General features: G+C 37.8%; 1 protein-coding gene and 1 long non-coding RNA gene across 2 annotated transcripts in view; one reads left to right on the top strand and one right to left on the bottom strand.

The window, feature by feature from the left end:
• The window catches only part of LOC147601726 (uncharacterized), a 284,880-nt gene that overhangs the window by 192,587 nt on the left and 70,555 nt on the right, over window positions 1-21,738 (top strand). The window lies entirely within an intron of this gene.
• Window positions 1-21,738, bottom strand: part of GALNT1 (polypeptide N-acetylgalactosaminyltransferase 1) — a 99,473-nt gene that overhangs the window by 64,624 nt on the left and 13,111 nt on the right. The window contains exon 2 of the mRNA XM_086740440.1: window positions 6,721-6,881. The gene's annotated coding sequence lies outside the window, so the exon portion shown is untranslated. The remainder of the gene's footprint in view (window positions 1-6,720; window positions 6,882-21,738) is intronic.

Raw genomic sequence — 21,738 nt, forward strand, 5'->3', positions numbered from 1 at the left:
TTTTCTTCTCTCTTGCTTGCTGGCATCGTTCCCTCTACCTTGCTAGCTTGCTCTTCCCCCTTTTTTGCTTGCTGCTCGGTGTTGTTCCTGTGATCACTGCTCAGGACGGGCTGCGTCGGTCATTCGGACATCGGGTGGTGAGAAATTGTACATTGTTCATTTTGTATATTTTGTATATATTAATATCCTTATATCCTGTTAGCTTTGTAGTTTTTAGTATTTTTAGTAAACTGTTTTTATCTCAACCCACGAGTTTTCCTTTCTTCCCAATTTCTCTCCCCTGTCCCACTAGGTAGGGGCAGGGTGAATAAGAAAACTGTGTGGTGATCCGGGCTAAACCACCACAACTATAAAGGAGATTTCTGGAAATATAGGGTACATTGCAGTGAACAGATTCAATCATGCTTATGTGAATAACTGCAGAAACCTCTAATCCTGAAAACTTTCTATTGTAGACAAAAATATTCAGAAGAGTAACCTGAAGAAATACCAAATACATTCAAGGAACATTTTTTTCTGTCCTTTCAATAGATGTGGAAAATATTTTAAAAATTGTAAGTGTTCTAGAAGAAAAGCTTTGAAAACAATACAGGTAAAGAAAAAATTATGTTACATGCTGGGCCATAGGATGCTTATCCTAGATAAGCTGGCTGAATTCTGGCTAGAGTAACTAGAGAACTTGCTGACAACTCAAATACACGCAGATCTAAAGTTAAAAACTGCTGAATAGGATAAAGCATGAGACTAAACATGAAGACAAAGAATCAGGAAATTTAATTTGACAAAATAAGGATGACAACCATTTAACACATGGTAGATTATACTATTTCAAGTAAAATGAAGAATGGTAAAGAATTCAAAGGTTTTGTTAACCAGTTTTGCTTCCCATTCCTTTCACAGCAATGCCGCAGATAGTTTACAAAAAAAAAAAACCTAAAAATACCACACATACTCCATCACACCTAGGGAAACAAAAATTCTAACCAAAAGTAGCTTAGTAGTTTTGCAGGGCTAAACACTTTTTGAAATACAAAGAAAATATTGGATCTGCATAAAAAAAACCTAGCACCCCTCCAAAAAAAAAATCAGAATATGTTTTCCTTTCTCTAGAAAGAAAAGCCTGATCAGATATGGATAAAAAAGAAAAGCTAGCATTGTCAAATTTTGTGACACATTCATGATAATTATTGACTCTCTGCTATATCCATACGCAAATAGAAATTCTGCATAGAGAGCAAATGTATTTATATAGACAGGCCATATAGCTCTTAAGCATACATTCACATGTGAAGTTTGTTTTCACATCATAAAGTTGTCTGCTCAGCAGGTAACTTTTGCTGCTAACAAATGTTTTGTATTTAATTAACATGCACAGTATTGCACTAAGGATAAGATTCTTCACATCCAACCTTCACGTTCCCCTTTACTTACATTCCCTGGCTTTAGATTTAGTTTTTCTCAATTCTATTTTCCCAGAGATCTCTGATAACACAAGCCTGAGAAATACCATGCTTCATTTCCATTGTTAACCCATGCAAATGTACACGTGGTATAAAAAGAAAAATCATAACATTTTCTTCAAGGGCCCATAAATTTGTCCATGTAATGTCTATTTTTAAAGTAGGCAAGGTGTATTTTGAGTTCTACTTTGCATAGGCAAACAAGAAAAGAACTGTCAGATTAAAAGCTGAATAGGCAGACTAATAAAGCAGAGTTCTGGAATTGCTTTAGGACTTGGGATCACTTGCAAGACTGGACAAGGGAAAAAGAAACTGAAAGAGAAAAATTGCTGTAATAGCCTGCAAACAGTCCAATATAGCAATGGCTCTTCTTCAGAACTAGAGCCCTGGACACTTTCTTTGATCCCATGGCATCTTGGTCTTCAGCACCAATACTGATATTTCCACAGGGACAGAGCTTAAACTCTAGAATTAAGACTTCAGGTGAGCTAGAGTTTTATATGCTGCCGCACTCGTGATGACTGACAGTACAAAAGAATTTACAGAAGTATCAGTACTGACTATTTGGAACTGTTGCAAAGGCTAGTTTCACATTTTGGGACATTCTCACAATGAAAGTCTACTCTCCTTTTCCTTTTCACTGCATTTTCCCCTTTGATATTTAAGCAAGCTACCTATCCTTAACTCTCAAGCAGGCAGCAGCTCTGATCAATTCTGTTCCATGCAAGCAGATGCACTGTTCTTCCCCCACTTCTCTTACATCTACATCTCCTAGGTTGCTACCACACAAACAAAAATGAAGGTAACAGGTGAAGTAAAGACAGGATGAAAAAGTGATCTTCTGTTGCTGCTGGAACCAAAACTATTTAACAACAGAAGGAGGAGAAGGAGAATTTAAGACCCCACTTGTATAAGAAATATACATATATACATACAATTCAAAAAACCTGAAGCACACAGTATTCACCTATCCACCAAATATATCTTTCTGTAACTGTACAAGTAGACAATTACAAAGGATGGACCTAAGCACAGAAATTGTACTTGACCATGGACACGCGCCTAGCTCATTATAAGTTATCAGCAGGCAGAGCTTCCATATTCCATCAAGCAGTGGAGAAAGAATTCAGTTTGACCCACCCAGGTCATATGCCAGTCCTAATGCGAAAAAAAAAAAAAAAAAAAAAAAGAAACTGTTTTTACATTAACAGTCACTAGAAATATGAATACATGAAAAAGCTAGGTTGGGTAGACAAACAAAACAAAAAGCCCAACTGAACAGTCATGAAAGACTGGAAGAAATTTCATGGCAAACAAAAAAAAAAAAGACAATATATGGTCAGTCAGCAGAATAAAATAACTTTTAATTGCAGAATACTGAGACTATATAGGAAATAAAAAACAAAGACTAAAAAAGGACAAGAAATAGAGTCTATTAATTTCATTGTGAACAGCTTTTTCCTCTCCCTCCTGCCCCCAAATTAGATAACCTCATAAAAATATTTAGAAACCAAGACCTCATTTGACAGTATTTCCAGACAAACTAAACACTGTCTACATTGAAGACTTTTCTCAGACTCATCTCCAATAATATATTAAATATTTTAAACCTCTTTATAGTCACTAAAGTAGTACTTCCAAACAATTTAGAAAAAAAAAAAAAAACCTAATCCACTAGATAAACTTAGTTTGCTGAAACTTAAAAATACAAAGTATGAACATTGCGACAAAAAGTATGTTGCATTTAAATCCAGGCAAGTGTGACAAAGAACATCTTGGTTTTATAGTTTTTCAGAATGAACTTTCTTCTATACTCTGGACACACCATTATAAAAAGCATACCATTATTAATGAGAGAAAATGTAACAAGAAAGAATGAGGTCTACATCAAACAGGTGGATATAAATTTAAAGAAGCTCTTGGGGAGCCCTATCAAGTCACTTTAAACACAGCATTTGTGCAGTAAATTCCAGTTTGGATTTCCAAAGATTAAACAGAACCACTGAGCACTCTTCCTAACTTTCAACTTCATCGAAAAATAAAAAAAAAAAAAAGACACGCAAGTTCCCATTTGATCCAAAGTAGTAGTATGGAAATTATAAGTTGAGTCCTATAGAAAACAGCAATCCTGTTTTGTTAATGTCTTAAAAAACCTGTACTTTAAATAAGAACAAGCCTATCATGTTTTGAGCTCCTTTGTGAAAAAAAGTGCTAGAAAAACAAACAAAATTAGTTTTCACTTAGATCATGGGAAGTATTTAAACAAAGTCATTTTCTCAGGAAAATGCTACATTTTCAGCATTCTGTAATAAATGCTTCTCCAATGTTTCTGGATTTTATTTCTTAATTATCTAGAAGAAAAATGGCTGATCCACTCACATGTTAAATTTCAAGACTTTACATCTTATAGTGATTAAAAAAAAAATTCCTTCTGGCTTAACTTACAAGTTTTCATCCTAATATGAAAAAGGTTTGGCAAATTTAAATAAAATACTCATATCAAGATAGAGGCATTGTATCAGAAAGGGAAAAGATGAAATTTAGAATTTCTTTTTTGCTGCACTGTGCAACAGTCCAGAGAAATTTGAAGAGTCCAATATGTAATTTAAGGCAGAAAGATTATTTCTTCAAAGAGTTCACTTTTCCCCCAGTTACCTGTAAGATTGATGCTAACAATTTTCTGCACAGAGAAAACAATCACTATAACATCAGGTACAGCAGATACATATTAAACTTCACTAATTTACTTAAGTTTCTTCGAATACTAAGGTGCTTATTACTTTGCCAATTTTTTTCCAGAAGTTGTCAGGACTTTGTGAAAATCAGCTAATGTGTTCAATTTGACACATCATATTTGAAGGTACAAAGCTGGTAGCTTTATTAAGCTTTCATTCATTTACTTTTTTGTTTATTTATTTTTATTTATTAAGCTTTTTTTTTTTTACAATTCAAAATTCATACCTGACTAGAAGCCAAGAGAGAAACAGGTCACCATAAAAAAGTTCATGGGTCAGAAAATACTAAAAAAGGGAATATGATGGAATTGTTTTGCAAATTCAGCTATACCTTAATTGGTGACTGCAGCATTTGAGTAATGCAATTACTTTTTAAAATTAAAATTAAATCAAATGCTTTTAAAGTATCTTTTAAAATTCTGTGCTTCAATTTATTTAAAATTACTGTTCAGGAGCCCCCAACATAAGAAGGACATGGGCCAGCTGGAGAGGGCCCAGCGGAGGGCCACAAAGACGATCAGAGGGCTGAAGCACCTCTCCTATGAGGACAGGCTGAGAGAGTTAGGGGTATTCAGCCTGGAGAAGAGAAGGCTCCGGGGAGACCTTACAGTTGTCTTCCAGTACCTAAAGGGGCCCTACAGGAAAGATGGGGAGAGACTGTTCAGTAGGGCCTCTTGTGATAGGACAAGGCGTAATGGTTTTAAAATAGAGGGAGGTAGATTTAGATCAGATATTAGGAAGAAATTTTTTACACTGAGGGTGGTAGAACACTGGAACAGGTTGCCCAGAGGGGTGGTGGATACCCCATCCCTGGAAACATTCAAGGCCAGGCTGGATGAGGCTCTGAGCAACCTGATCTAGTTGGGGATGTCCCTGCTTCTTGCAGGGGGGTTGGACTAGATGACCTTTGAAGGTCCCTTCCAACCCGAACCATTCTATGATTCTATGAGTTTCTGAAGATACTAGAGTCTTTACAAGAGAGAGTAGATACGTCTGAGAAGTTACACCACATGGTTAGATCGCGGTTAAATATTCACTAACACACTACAGCGTATGTAGTCACTACTCCACTTTCTCTCTCATTCCAATATGCCAGCCTTCTGCTTTGCCAGCAAAAATTTACATAGCAATGAAGAAACTCAATCAGGGAACTGATACAATTGAAAAATAACCAAGAACAATTGTGTTTTTTTCAGCCGTAACAGTCTCCCAGTGCAGATACAGACCAAAAAATGTAGAACAATCAGGTATCCCCCTCCAACAGCAATTATTTCCACTCAAATCTGTTACGTCATTAAACTCACCATTAGAGTCAACAACCAAAGAAGAGGTGGCTGGGCTACAGTTAAAGAAATATCAGTGGATCTACAACTTGAGAGGCCATAAGCAGCAAATCTAGAAATTAAAGAAGAAAATTGCTTTTTTTTTTAACCCTAAACTTTTTATTCTGAGTAGCCTCTGCTATTATTTAACAGTATTAGGCAGTAGTTTTGGATATATTTTTCCCTGTCCCCTAAACTGATGCTTTTTCAAGTTATACTTTTTAAGCACTGACTTCAAGACTACATGCCAGATTAAGATGTTTTGAAGTTGATTGGCAAAGGATTCACTTAGACCTGAAACAGGCTTTTCTCTTTTTACCCCACTGAACCTGAACTTCGAAGTTGGCCCCAATGAGTTCTTCAGAACTGTCTGTGAAAACTAACCTTATGAAAGGCGCTAAAGAAGTTTGCAGGAAAGAAAAAAAAATCAAGGCAAAAAAATAAGCACAAAATGTCAGTACCAAGGATATCAAGCGGAAAACAACATTTAACCCACTGAATACAACTGAACTGGTTAATGTTTTCTGCCCAAGGAAACAGACTTGTCCTACCACATCTTTACTCATCTATCCCGTGAAACTTTGGCTCTCCATATTTTTTCAATCAAGCTCAAAAAGCAACAGCAAGCGAGAGATGCACACAGAGAGAATGCTTGACAAGAACTTAGTAGTTAAACACCTCATTGGGCAGACAGTGACTACACAGTAGTAGTTTAACAAGTTGTCTCTTGTCTGACAAGGATGCTTTAAGGGAACCGTGTTTACTGTAGAAACACAGAAGATAAAAACTAGGCTTTTTTATTTCAGCTGGATGGAAAACTTATCCGAATTCTGGCTCATTGGTCTGTATCGCACTTTTCAAGATGATATCATACTGAGAGAGTAAAGATAACTTTCGGAGAACTAAAAATGGGGTGCTTTACCCACTTGGATAATATACTTTCCAATACTCAGAGATAACCACAGTAACCAATAAATTAGGCTTGTGCTAATATCTAAATGGATTCTTATGGACATCCGTTTAATAGCTGCAGACAACTGAACTGGTCCACCAGCACCATGAAGAAACAAAAATATGGAATATGCAATGACAAAGTAGTATCATACGTGCAGTCTCTAAGTGCTCCCTTTGCTCTAAGATACATCCAAAGCAGACAGACCTGATCAAAGCATCAAAAATTCCTGGATCACATTTTGTACTAACCTCCTCTGCAGGTTTACAGCCATCTGGATGGTCCACTAGCGCTGGTGGCAAAATCCCAATACTCTGTGGCAGGAATCATACAGCAACAGATTGGCCTAGGCCATTCTGACATAAACGAAGAAGCACAAGAGGTCTTCCATCCACAAGGTCTTAAGGTTGTCCTAGAGGAAGAACAGAAATTTAATAAATTCTCCACTCAATTGTGGCAGAGCTTAAGGTGGAAGGGGAGGAAAGTTTTCCAGCATTTAAGACTTCAAAATCCTATACAAGGCAGAAGGAGCCAAAAGACTGCTTCTAAAAAGAGGCAGTGAACTAAGCCTGTGAGGAAAACAACATATGCAGACTAGAGCGGAGAGGTAGAACAAGTCATCAAAATTTTTTAGCTTTTCAGATGATATGATTTAAGTGGGAGGACTGCCTGTCCTCCCAAATAAGCAGTTATCTATTTCTGAGTTCTATATATGTCGCTCTCTATCCAATCATGAAAACTTAGCACAACAAACTATGAATTGTTCTCAACCAGGCTAGACAACAGCCTCCTCAATGGCACATAATCACATGAGCAGCTCCCCAGATGATGATTCTTTTGGATTAAGTTTTCCCATACATATTCTAGTTTATAGATGGAGGGGTTTTTACGTTCTTTCAGCTCTCACCCGCAAGTTAAACTTTAGCATTTATAATGACAGCTTTTGTAAGAAAGGTGTTATTAAACTAACAGATCTGATGCTTAAGAAGTAATGTTTTTTTTTTACTTCTAAAATAAGTGACACCTGAAAAATAATGCCTGAGCCTTTCCAAGTGTTATCTGTTAAAATTTTAGCAATATTGAATGAATTCCTTCAAATCTCTTCCTTTACCCAGTTAATACAGCAATATGTGAAGGAAATTCTAAGCAGCTGAAAAGTAAATATCTTAACTAACAAGTAATCTTTTTCAATTTTTAATGCATCTGTAACTTCCTTACACTTAAATAATATTTGTCATATTATATATGAGCCTACTATTTTTTTTTGTTTTACCTGTTTAAACTCTTAGCTTTTTGTATTGCCTATCCAGATGAAAAACTATGTACAAAGGAGGAAAAAAAAAAAAAAAAAAAAAAGATGCTGACACTATGATAACACGACAGTATGGAGGAAATATACGGTGAGGACAGCTAAGATTAGCAGTGATAGAAAAGATGTTTGTCAGCTGCTTATTCTGAAATAAATTATTACCCCAATACTGAAGCAGGTGAAGTAAGTATAATACTTGGCAGTTTCCCATTTTTTTGCATATCAAAGTAGAAAGCGAAAATATCTCAACTCCTTATTTTGTTCTCCATTTGAGGATAGATTACCAAAATAGTGATAGAGTATACTGATAGAACAGGAATAGTAAGCAGTTTTATATCCATAGAGGCGGCTTACAGCCTGCATTTTAAAAGAACAGGGTAAGCATCTCCCAGAAATAATACTTTTTTTTTTAAACAAATCTGAAAAAAAAAAAAAAAAAAAAAAAAAAAAAAAGGAGGTTCCAAAGGGACAGAAAAATACTGATTCACAAGATGACCAAGCAGGACACATATATAAATCACATGATTGTTACCTTTCTGAACATATTAAATATTAAGAGATGATGACATAATTCTGAAAAGACCAAATCACCTTTATCAAAGCAAATTAGTCACAGCCTTCAAGAAGGTTAAACACACTGACTTCTATGATATATCTAACCAGGCTGTACACATTGCACTGTAACATGGAATACGGGGGGCGGGAAATGTTGCTTATGTTAAATTAGCTTTTTTTAAGATCACTTTTCTTCAGTAAAACTCAAGTGCCTTACAGAGGTGGAGAACACGATTCATTTTTACAGACAGGGAAACTAGTCCATTACTGGTTAAAGCGGCTGGCAAATCTGGGAGCAAGTCTTCTTGTATCTGCTCAGGATTTTTAACTGAAGCATCTGTCTAGACATCTACCTGGTTAGATGTAGATCATCTTTTAGTGATTTTTTGCTAATTTATATATTTCTTCAAAGGATCCTAAGACAACAAGCTCTTTGTTCAGTGCTGTCCAGACGCTGGACAGAAATAGCTCTTATAAAACACACAAACAAAAAGCAAACAATGAGAGCAGGACAGAATGCTCCATGTTGCCATTAGTAAGCAAGGCACATCTACCAACGGCAGATGTTCGCTTTTTTGTAGCAAACTTCCATACGCTTAAAAGCTTATCATTTACCTTGATCTTTTCTTTGGGTTACAAAAATGCCAATTTAGTCATTCTTTTTGCACATACCATCTTTTCTGAATCACCAGTCATTACCACTACCCTCCTGAGTCAAATTAACTGTGCCTACATCTTTCTTGAAGTACAACGGCCAAAACTGATATAGTACTTTAACCTTACAATACAGAACAGAGCAGAAGATTCAACTCTACATGTCCAGATTATATCATTGTTTCTTCAGGCCAATGCATACACACATCTCTTCTTTCTGAACAGTGCTGCATTCTTAACCCTCATTTTATAACCCATGGCTTGTCCTAGATCAAGGCGGGGAATGTGGTGGCAGGAACAACTTAAATAGTTGTTCTTTGTCTTTTATTTTTATGGTATTTTCACATAAATATAGAGCATTTCACTTATTCTTCTAAATGACATCCTATTCTTTCAGGCCATCTTTTCAACATTCAAGATTCTTCTGAGTTACTGTCCCAGCTTCGCATGCCTACATTTATTCCCAAATATTTCATCTTCAGATTTCATAACCATATGCTATTCCATTACCCAGTTCATTAATATGAACAAAAAACTGAAACAACTGCACACAAATCCCATACAATATACTTTCCCTTGCTGAAAGTGAACTACTGAAAAATAAAACTCTGGCTACTGTTAACCTAATGATTTTACACACATCCTAAAATAGCTTTTTTTATCTAGGCCATGTTTCCTTAGCTTGCTCTGTCAGAGTATCACATGTGGCTTTCTCCAGTCCACAAGCTTCCTGTTGCAGAGGAAGTTAGATTGGCTTGATTATGCATTTCTGATCTTCACAATAAGGCTTCCAAATTTGCTTCCCTAAACTGCACGTTCAAAAAGAGAGGACTGTCTTACCTGTAACTACATCTCCTCACTACATTTCTAATCTAGCTGGATTTTCCATTATATCCTGTCAAGAACAAAAACTAAGACACAGTATGCATACAGAACTGGCTGGTAATTTTCTCATGGTTGCAACTCAAAACAAAAGTCATTTTAGCCAGAAACAGGCAAAAGAAACCAAGGTGAAAAAGATGCACTGTGCCTTCTAATTTTCTTGATGTAAATCTTAAGAAATTCAGGAAAAAAAGTAATTGCCTAAACACATTGTTGATGTGGACAGGCAAGTGGGTTAGGATATCTGGACACCAATAACAGAATATGTAGGTAAACAAAAAGAAGAAAGCATCTGTTGCAATAGCAGTTATGAGTACTCAGTTTAATGCCACCAGTAGGCATTAGCTTTCAATGCTCCATACCGTGTTACACTGCTACAGAGTTCAAACTGAAGACTCCTTCTGCTTTAAACTGTGCATACAAATAGCCTACTGACTTCAAATGAAACTGTCGGAGTAGGGATTTTGGAATTTGGAATCCAAGCAGCTTCTGTTCGTAAGAAGTTCTCACATCAACTCCAAGTATTTCACAGAATGAAAGTTAGATGAGGATGATTCTAGGCAGAGATCTCCCTTGTCAATATTTTTTACTGTCCCATTTCATGCTCCATTACCACCAGCTAAATGTTCTGTCATCACATGCACCAGACCCTCTACACAGTCGGTGCCTTAGCTTTTGTAAGTGGCACCCAACAATCAAGAAGGGTTTTTTTGAAAATTGACTTTCCAGCAGAATCCAATACTGTGAGTTTTTATTTAAACCTAAATAAATTTTAGCCAGCCAGTCCAATATGCTGACCACATTCACAACCACAATGTTTGCGGAGTGCAAAATACAATTGTCTCATATGAAGTAAATGTCTATACTGAACAGCCTCAATATTTACATTCCCAGTATTCAGAGAACTTCCTTCTGACACATTTCATGTTCATAATAGCAACAGTCATGCAGAACTACTTACGCACAATGAAACACCTATTCCTAATTGTCATTCTTTATCTCACTTACCAATTTCACCTCTTCCTAAATATAATATGGAGTGCCTGTAAGATTTTTTTTAGCCATGTATTATCTTCCCAATCTGTACAGTCCATTTCTGTTTATTCAGTGACACACCTCCCCCTACACACAGAATCATACAGCTTACATAAAGTATGTAGCCAACTCCATTTTATCAGCTTATTTTTTTCACCAGCTCAGTCCAGTGGTATGACCCTGCACATGGTCAGAAACATCAGAGCAAGGGAGTGAACAAAAAATCATGAAAAGGAGAGAAAATTATTAGCCTGTCACGAAACTCCAGAGAAAACAGACTTAACAACACTGATTTATAACACTTCTTCTACCTGTTGGTCTTGAAGTCACCAACAATACATAAAAAAATAAAGCATACAACAAATCCATTATGGTTTTATTCCACAATTCTCCATGGCTTTATCTCATACAGAAAGAGAGCATGGGACATAATGAATAAGTCTTTCTTAATTGAGATAATCCAAATATTTTCTCCTGTATGCAATCTGTCACCAAAAAAAAAGAAGATGATTCAGAGCCATCATTTATAACACAATTAGCAAAACAAACACAGGTATGCATTTAATAGACGTAAAGTACAGTGCTATCATACTGTCTCCTCAAAACTTACAAAAAATTGTCAAGGTAATTATTTCGATCCAGCTGACATCTAAAGTGTATGCCCTTACTTTCCTTAGCCTTCACCAGTAGGTTGTTCACCAACCAAGTAACGATTCTGGCAAGCACAGTCATGCAAACAACGCAGCAGTGCCTTCCTCTCACAGGCCTCCTGTCTTCTTCTGGGGACACTGACTTAAAGCAACACAAGCCAACACTAGCAGTGTATGAAAGTGACCAAGAATGATTGAACCCATATGGGTTTTTTTTAAATAAATACTACTTTTAGAAATCAAACCTAGAATACTCCCCCCCCCTCCAGCCTCCAGATCAAAACTACAGCAAAGCTCATTTTTACTTTGCTTGAGAGTACTACACTGCTGGAAAGCAGAAGAAAAAAAAAAAACAACCCCAAAAAACATACTACTCTCATCAGTAAAGTGTCTACTATCATATTCAGCATCATTACTAAATCTCTTTGGACTGTAAGAAATATCTTTTTCATAATTCAAACAGTACCTACACAGAACTGCACAACTCAAAAAAAGATAAAAGCTATCTTTTACAACCTCACAACTGCTCTCCAGAAAGACAAAAAACAAATTACTCACAAATCAGGAGCAGCGTTACAGGTCTGCAAAGATGATGGAAGTCCTTCTTAACTATCGTGATTCAAAAACATCAGTAGAGCAATCAGCAAACCCAGCTTATTTTGATAGCATTAATGTACATCAGTCTTAAGTATGAGCATGAAGCATCAATGGTTCGAGTATGCTTGCTTTCAGTGGGACTATCAACAAAGAGTTGTGTGTTGACTGCTGCGAGCTGGCAGACACCCTCTGCACCTTCTCTTCAGGCACCAGGAAACACTACCCTCATTGTTTCACAAGTATGCAAAGCAACCAGCACGGATTCCTATGGAGGATGTGAACCACAGCGCAAAATGCATTAGACACCTCGCAGCTCCTTCAGTTGACAAAGCATTCACTATGAAGGAAGCCAGAAGTCAAGAAAATAAGATTTAGTGTCAACTACATGTTTTCTGTTTGTTTGTTTGTTTATAAAGAGTGGGTAATTTGTTGGGTTTTTTGTGTTTGTTTTTTTTTAATATTTCTACTGTAATGGGCAACTGAAAACTTAAAGACTGAGCTGTACCTCCCTCTCAAAATCTCCACTTTCCTATTCTATTCTGCAACAGTTTCAAACTCCAGTCTTGTCTTCTCTCCCCTTACTTGCAAGAGCTCAGGTGGGACCAAGAGCAGAAGCACACTCCTGACATTACAGACAACACATTTCCTTCATACAAAGCACTGACTTTTGGACCTCACTGACAACCCTTCACCACAAGTCACATGAAGCTCAGGAGATATCACATAATTATGACTTAGTGTAACAGCTCAAGTGGTCATCTTCCTCAAAAAAATACAAGTATGGTAACAGCTTTAAACCAAGCAGCAGCAACTAGGTAGAATTAGCAACTCCCTCCAGTATGCGAACTGGCATTAACCCAGCTACCTATATAGAATCAGAACAGAATCATAGAATTGTTCAGGTTGGAAAAGATCTTCAAGATCATCAAGTCCAACCATACACCTAAAACTGCCAAGTCCACCACGAAACCATGTCCCTAAGCATGTCATCTACATGTCTTTTAAACACCTCCAGGGAATGTGACTCAGCCACTTCCGTGAGCAGCCTCTTCTAATGCCTGACAACCCTTTTGGCAAAGAAGTTTTTCCTAATATCCAACCAAAACCTCCCCTGCACAACTTGTGACCAACTTCCTCTTGTCCTATTGCTTGTTACATGGGAAAAGAGACTGACATCCATCTTGCTACAACCTCCTTTCAGGTAGTTGCAGAGAGTGATAAGGTCTCCCCTCAGCCTCCTTTTCTCCAGGCTAAACAACCCCAGTTCCCTCAGCCACTCCTCACAGGACTTGTTCTCCAGACCCTTCACCAGCTTCGTCACTCTTCTCTGGATGCACTCCAGCAACTCAATGTCCTTCTTATATTGAGGGACCCAAAACTGAACACAGTGTTCAAAGTGTGGCCTCACCAGTGTTGAGCACAGGGGCACGATCACCTCCCTCCTCCTGCTGGCCACACTGTTCCTGATACAAGCCAGGATACTGTTGGTCATCTTGGCCACCTGGGCACACTGCTGGCTCATGTTCAGCTGGCTGTCAATCAACACCCCCAGGTCATTTTCTGCTGGGCAGCTTTCCAGTCACTCTTCCCCAAGCCTGCAGCATTGCATGGGGTTGTTGTGACCCAAGTGCAGGACTTAGCACTTGGCCTTGTTGAATCTCATACAATTGGCCTTGGCCCATCAATCCAGCCTGTCCAGATCCCTCTGCAGAGCCTTCCTACCCTCAAGTAGATCAACACTCCCACCCAACTTGGTGTCACCTGCAAACTTACTCAGTGTGCACTCAATCCCCCCACCCAGATCATCAATAAAGATATTAAACAAGACTGGCCCCAAGACTGAGCCCTGGGGAACACCACTTGTGACCGTCTGCCAGTTGGATGCCAATTCACTACCACTCTTCAGGCCTGGCCACTTAGTCAATTTTTCACCCAGCAGAGCACACCTGTGCAAGCCAGTAATCGCCAGTTTCTGCAGAAGAATGCTGTGGGAAACTGTGTCAAAGGCTTTACTAAAGTCTAGGTAGACAACATCCACAGCCTTTCCCTCATCCACTAAGCAGGTCACCTTGCCATAGAAGGAGATCAGGTTAGTCAAGCAGGATCTGCCTTTCACAAACCCATGCTGACTGTACCTGATCACCTGGTTGTCCTGTACATGCTTACATGACAGCACTCAAGATTAGCTGCTCCATAATCTTCCTTGGCACCAAGGTCAGACTAACAGGCCTGGAATTTCCTGGATCCTCCTTCTGGCCCTTCTTGTAAAGATGGGCCATTTGCTAACCTCCACTCAACTGGGACCTACCCAGTTAGCCAGGACTACTGATAAATGATTGAAAGTGGCTTGGTGATTGCTTCTGCCAGCTCCCTCAGTACCCTTGAGTGGATCCCATCTGGCCTCATACACTTCTGTGTGTCTAAGTGGTGTAGCAGGTTGCTAACCATTTCCCCTTGGATCATAGGGGCTTCATTCTACTCCTCATCCCTGTCTTCCAGCTCAGGGGGCTGAGTACCCAGAGAACAACTGGTCTTACTGTTAAAGACTGAGGCAAAAAAGGCATTAAGTACCTCAACCTTTGTCACTATGCTTCCCCCACATCCACTAAAGGATGGAGATTCTTCTTAGCCCTCCTTTTGTTGCTAATGTATTTATAAAAACAGTTTTTATTGTCTTTTATAGCAGTAGCCAGATTAAGTGCTACTTAGGCTTTGACCCTTCTAATTTTCTCCCTGCATCACCTCACAACATCCTTGTAATCCTCCTGAGTTGCCTGTCCCTTCTTCCAAAGGCCATAAAGTCTTTATTTTCCCTCCTGAGTTCCAGTCAAAGCTCTCTGTTCAGCCAGGCCAGTCTTATTCCCTGTCAGCTTATCTTCCAGCACATAGGGACAGACTGCTCCTGCACCTTTAAGATTTCCTTCTTGAAAGATGTCCAGCTTTCCCGGACTCCTTTGCAATTCAGGATTGCCTCCCAAAGGACTCTGTCAACCAGTCTCCTAAACAGACCAAAGTCTGCCCTCCAGAAGTCCAAGATGACAGTTCTGCTGACCCTCCTCCGTACTTCTCTGAGAACTAAAAACTCATTTTGTGATCACTACCCCCAAGACAACCTCCAACCATCACATCATCTACAAATCCTTCTCTGTTCATGAACAACAGGTCCTGCAAGGCATCTTCGCTAGTCGGCTCGCTCAGCAGCTGTGTCAGGAAGTTATCTTTCACACACCCCAGGAAACTCCTAGACTGTTTCCTCTCTGCTGTACTTTATTTCCAGCAGACATCTAGTAAGCTGAAGACCCCCACTAGAATAAGCCATCCATTGCAGCACTCCAGTTGTGCAAGTCATCCCACTATGTTTCCATAATGGCAACTGTATCACATCTTTCCTGCTGCACAATGGCTTCCAGCTCCCCCTGTTTGTTGCCCAAACTTCATGCATTGGTGTAGATGCACTTCAGTGTATAGAGATGTGTGCACGTGTAGGTATGTACACAGAGTGGATTTGTTCATTTAGTTGTTATTAATATGGCTTGAGTTTCACTTTCAGAATACTGTTCTTTGCTAGAAAAAGTGTACATGAGATTAACACTGGCAAATAAACATAGGATCTCTTCCACTGAGAAATACAATGCTTTCTGTTTATCCTTTTCTAGTGTTCCCTGACTTATCAGAAAAGAGTAAAAATTCACAGACCTACTAAGGAAAAAATTACTATTTAATTATGAATACAAAACAGTTAAATACATAACCACATTAAAATCAATCACAGTTGCTCTTAAACATTCAGTAAAATTGCATGTCCTGTGATGATCAATGCTTTCTTCAACAGTGAGCAGAGAGCTTCAGGAAAGCTGCCTGCTATATTCTCAGGTATAATACTCAATTGAATAATCTGTAACCTCTCATTTTCTGATCTGATGCAAAAAAAAAAAAAAAAAAAAACCAAACAAAACACAATAGGAAAGCTTACAGAGGGAAGATGCAGGAGAACAGAGTTCAGAAAAACAACCTGTACGTGAGTTACTGTTATATCCAGCTTCTCCATTTCCACCGGTAATTTTTAATGGAACTATAGAGAATAACTACAAGTATTTCCCATTACCTCAGGGATGATCAGAGGGATGTAAAATTATGGACATTCAAATATGCTGCTTCAATGGTGCTTGAAAGATCAAAACCTCAGACTTCCACAGGAGAAGAAATCAGTTTGAAAGTGGTAACAGGCAACTGTGGGACAATAAAATTACAGCATCTGCCCTATACCTAGAGAAAGGGAACTACAGAATTGTTCTACTTCTAACCAAATGCTTAGCTTTTTTTTGGAGATCACACACACAGTATTACATATGCACTACAGCATAGTACTTGAAGTGAGAAAAGTGGGAGGGAGAAGTATCTAAGCAAGATCCTAAGACTTGCCATTCACAAGAGGCAGCACTTGAAATAAATCAACTGGTAAATTTGAAAAAGCAAATGTCAAATTTACACAATGCTTCTCTAGATTTACAAAATATTAGATCTCAATGATATAATATTTTCTCACAAAGATAATTTAAAAAGTGCTAAGTGGTAGAAAGTCCCCAAAGTAAAACCACTGCTCCACACATCTAATTATGTCTGTTTGGACACGAATAAATAATTTCTTCCAACTCTCTGGCATAAGAGACAGTCTACTCTCTATTCAGCTCTGTACCTTCATTGTGAAAGAAATATAGATACTACAGTCCTTACCCTAAACTAAATAATTTATGGCTGTATATAGAGATCAAAAAGGTTGTTTATATATTTACTAACTTAGGAATCAAATGTAACCTAAAAAAACACCCTCACGAATCAAATAGGAAGTATTATTTTGCAAGATATAATTAGCACTTGTTAATCACAGAGGAAAATTAGAAAATTGTATTCTTGTCCACAAGCTTTTATGAAGCCCTATGTTATCACATATTACAACATTAGTCCTCCAGTAAGTAATGGAAACATTAGAGGCAGCTGTTTAAGAGGTTAACAATCATATAATAACTCCAAAGTCCAAAATAACTCACTGCTTATTAGAAGGACTTTAACTCAGGGAACAGTAAGCTTACAGCACATAAAAGTAAACATTTAGAAAAAATTTAGCCTAGAGCACATAAGTAATATGTGGAACCTCCCCTAGGAAAAAAAAGCCTGGCCTTGGGACTCAGCTCTTTGAAAATATTAATGCTTTATTTAAAACAAAAATTTTGTGGTGAGGGAAATAAATGGAAGTGAAGAGGGAATGGTTTGCTGCCTTCTGCCAGATTTAAAGCATTTCAGTAAGGCTGTCTGTCAGTGTCAGGAGAATACGTACCCTAAAACAACAAACTGCTTGAGCAAGCATATGTCTTCCTACACAAAGACTAACCCTCCCACAGAAATTCTAGTTTTGGGTATCTTCATCTGCCTCCAGGCAAAGCTCTGCTGCTTGCAGCAGCATCTGAAATTTGGCTGAGCTGAGAAATGACTATCATTTCTCATTTGCAAGAGTAGGAAGATTGTTTTAAACAAAAAAAAAAAAAGTTCTTCCATTCTTCTAAGTAGAAATAGGCAGGCAAACATTTTCTGGCTTCAGGTGAGATAATGGTCCCTATTTCAGGAAGTTCTGTTTACCATAAGGGAACACAGGAAACATTTCGTTATCAAGTTTCCAAAACAACAGATTCAGTTCGTAGTACCAATCCTAAATTCTTTCTTATCCCTTTCTGTAAAATCAGTAACAGGCAGTTGAAACAGAATACTGAGAGCTATTAACACCGTCATAACAAGGATGAGGAAACTGCAACAATAAACCAGTGCTTTTCTAAAAAAAGCACTGCTGGTTTAATGCAGCCTTTGGCAATGCAGCAATCCAGCAAACAGTTTCTAAAATCAAGCTGCAAATTTTAAGGTTTCTTCCTAGAAACACTATTTCACTTAGTTCACTAATTGCTGAGCCAGTCAGCTGTTTGCAGTGCTTTTTTTTTTTTCACAACCACAAACCCAGAAAATACTTCAATATGCAGGAAACAAGGTACACAGTTTACATATACGTCATGCCTAAAATCAAATAAATAAAAAAAAAAATCAAGAATACTGAAAATCTGCACTGCAGCTCAAGGAATGAACAGTAATGTCCCCTAGTCCCTAAGCATTTGCTTCCATCCTCACACTCCTTTCTGACATCACCACATTTGGGTACAGGTTAGAGCTAATTTAGCACAGAAATCTACTGCAATCCAGAAAATTTTGCAATCTATTTCACAATACATGCCTAAGGAAGGGAAAGAACGGCCAGGAAAAGACTGTTTACTGCAGCCGCAGGGACAGACTGGCATGCTCATGAAGCTAACAACCTAATTCTTAAATTTTGAGACTTGCCATTGTTGTTTGTTATGCTAAATCTCAACAGGCCTGTTACATGGTAATTATGTCTTCTATTTTCTCTAAATGGTTGGTTTTCAGTTATTTTGTATCTTGTTTCCATCTCAATTTAAACACGCCTTTATCAGCTGCTGTGGACCAGGAACATCTGAACTACATCATGACACCATGAGGGAAGGATTATTAATCTGATATCTTGCAGACTGCTTCAGGGTCTGAGGAACTTTCACTACTGGAAATCTCCATCAGCTATTCAGATACAAATTCAACCATTTAGCATCTTCAGCAACTGTAAAAACATCAGTTGTATAAACTCCTTCTTCCCTAAAATACCTGGCTGGTTCAGGGTTGATGAATAATTCTTGTTCCACTATTCTAGAAAAGTGATTAAACAGGTATCTTCTACATAGAAGCTCATCCTAGAGTACACCAAAAGAGGAAGCAATATGAAAACAGACAGAAACTTAAGCATTCTGAATAACTCCTAAAAACAAAGTTACTAAAGATAAAATAGTGTCATATGTACGCTAGGTACTTGCTATTTCGAAAGAAAGGTCAGGATATAGAGAGAACTATGACAAAGCAGAATAAAATCTGAACATTTTATTGGATGGCATTTATGCTGTACTACAGAACTCTTTAGCAAGCATCAAAATGAGAAAAGGCACCTTTTAAAAATACAGTTAAATAAAAAAACATACAAATATGAATGTACTACTTTCGTTCATCCAACACTGAATTGTTCTCATTCCTTTAGAGTGACAGGAAAAATTTTTGGAAGTACCATACTGCCTTAAACCACTTAACCTGAAATGTTTAATCTGACATCAAGAAAAATCAAGCAGAAAGCTCTCAACACTTTTGCACACCTCATAATAGGCCAAAACAAAGCCTCCCAACTCATTCAGCTTTCAAATCAACTGCTTGACAAAGTCACACCCTTAACAAACCACTTCGTAACATTGGCTCCTGTGGAAAGTATCAACTAAATTTTTTGTATATGTTAGGAAATGTACTATGTTTTTAAAGACTCAAATCCAATTCATCTTTAGTAACTAAAGTAGAGCAGCAGTGCCAGCTGAAAAAGCATTTTTAATTCCTTCCTCTGCAACTGAAAACTTAGGGCTTGCAAATAACTCCCTGTGAAGCTGCCACCAAAACAGAGGACCATCCATTTGTCAAAATACCTAAGCTGCATTTCCATGGTATGATACATGAACATTTAGCTTCAAACAGATTTGCTCTAAACTAATAAGAGCCAACTTATAAGTAGCAGCTGAAGTGCTTCATCAGCTTCAAAAGAATAGCAAATGCTGAGAAGTTATTTGCTTTGCAAGCTGAAGCGTTCTACAAGACCAAGTATACTCAAACCACTGATTTGTCAGCATTGCTCTTAGATTTGCACCACAAAGCATTACATACTTCCAGAAACTAAGTTCTAAAGAAACTCTAAATAAAAAGATGATTACTTAAATATGATCCTTTCAGCAAAAACCTTATCAACCCTCCATATTCATGGAAAAATTATATACAGAATGGAAAATTCAATTTGTTTTTCCGTACCATAACAACAATATTCTGCCTACTCATCAAGAATTAATATAAAAAAAAAAGAAATTTGCAAAAGACTAGAAGTTCAGTATTCAGTAGTATCTTCAGTACATGTATGTAAAATAAACTACAAGAATTTAGAAAGTCTGTAAACTTAACTTCTTATATAACTACCTTGTCTGTCTAGTTTGGACTACCATGTAATGTTTTGCTCAAGACACATCATATCTTATCCAAATACACCAACGCTCTTGTCTAACCCCTCAACAACTATTCCAACATAACCCTGGGCTATAACAGTGTGCTCTGTGCTATAAATGAAAGCAGACGGCATAACTGTTTTACATTTTACTGGTGTATATAAAAACCTCCCATTTCTTGCAAAGATCCCCGTGATATTTTCCTGATAATTACAGCTTACCCCCTTCTGCTTGATTTTTTTTTCCATTTTTTAATGCTTGTATTTCCAGAAAGTACAAGCAAGCACAAAACGGAAACTAAGTCACATGTCAAGAGTAAATTTTACTCTTCCCAGAGTCAAGGGGGGCAGGAAGGAAGAAGGTCAAACTGATGGCTTCCTACTTGAAATTGGCTAGACAGGCTACTCAAGCTAGTCAAAGCTTTCACCTGCCAATAAGTAGATTCTCCCCAGTCAACACTTCTACATTCTCTTGATGATTCTGGATTTACAACTCTCTTTTACTAACTAGCTGGCTACACAACTGTAACTGTCACTATTTGACAGAAGAACCACTGAGATACTATTTATCCACTTAAATATTTCTGTTATCCTCTAGAGCAAGACATTTACATTTCATTCTCTCTTGACAACTCTTCTGTTTCAGCCTCCTACTGCTTTTCATTTGCCCAGTTCCTCTTTGCCTATATTTGGAGCCCCCAATGTATGCCTTTAGGCATTGACTCTCCAATGCTGTTCACAACTGTGGTAAATGAAAAAGTTGAAAAGGGGGAATGTCATTGCCTCCTTCTCACTGCCCAATGCAGCTGTCCAGGCAAGGCTGGAGATCACAGCTTTAGTTTCATCAACTGGATCTTGTACCAGACTTCTTATTTCAAAGCTGTTCAGATGCTCCCAAAGCCTCTAATTCTGATGTACACTAAGCTACTTTTAATTGTCAAAAGATGCTTGGTAACACCGTTTATGCCACCCAGTCCCAATTTTCCTCAGTCCAAACATTTTCTCTTTGAGGCAATCTACTACTTTTGAAACAGCCTTCAAGACAGCAATGTCTCATTATCAGATTTTACTTTTTTAAGCAGAGGTCCAGTCTTTGACCATTTACAGCTTATATACTCATTGAAACAATTATAAGCTGAGGACCCAATAGTACAGTATTTCAATACTGTGAACCAGTCATACCCTTACGACTGGATACAGTTAATTCCCTGTTATCACTTAGAAGCTTTGTGAAGAACATCAGTGACCCATGAACACTAGCAGAATGAAGGGAAGTTTGAATGTAACAGAATGTATCATATTACATGTAGTTTGTAAATTGTTGTTAAAATGCTAAAAAAAGGAAAAAAAATAGAGCAATCCCTGTTAGGCAGATCAACATAAACACGTAATTTGGACACTATTAGCGACAAATGAAAAACAGTTCAACTACGCCTAAAGACAACCTATGCTT

The sequence above is a fragment of the Chlamydotis macqueenii genome, chromosome 2, assembly GCF_036417535.1.
Source record: "Chlamydotis macqueenii isolate bChlMac1 chromosome 2, bChlMac1.mat, whole genome shotgun sequence".
In the NCBI taxonomy this organism is placed as follows: Eukaryota; Metazoa; Chordata; class Aves; order Otidiformes; family Otididae; genus Chlamydotis; species Chlamydotis macqueenii.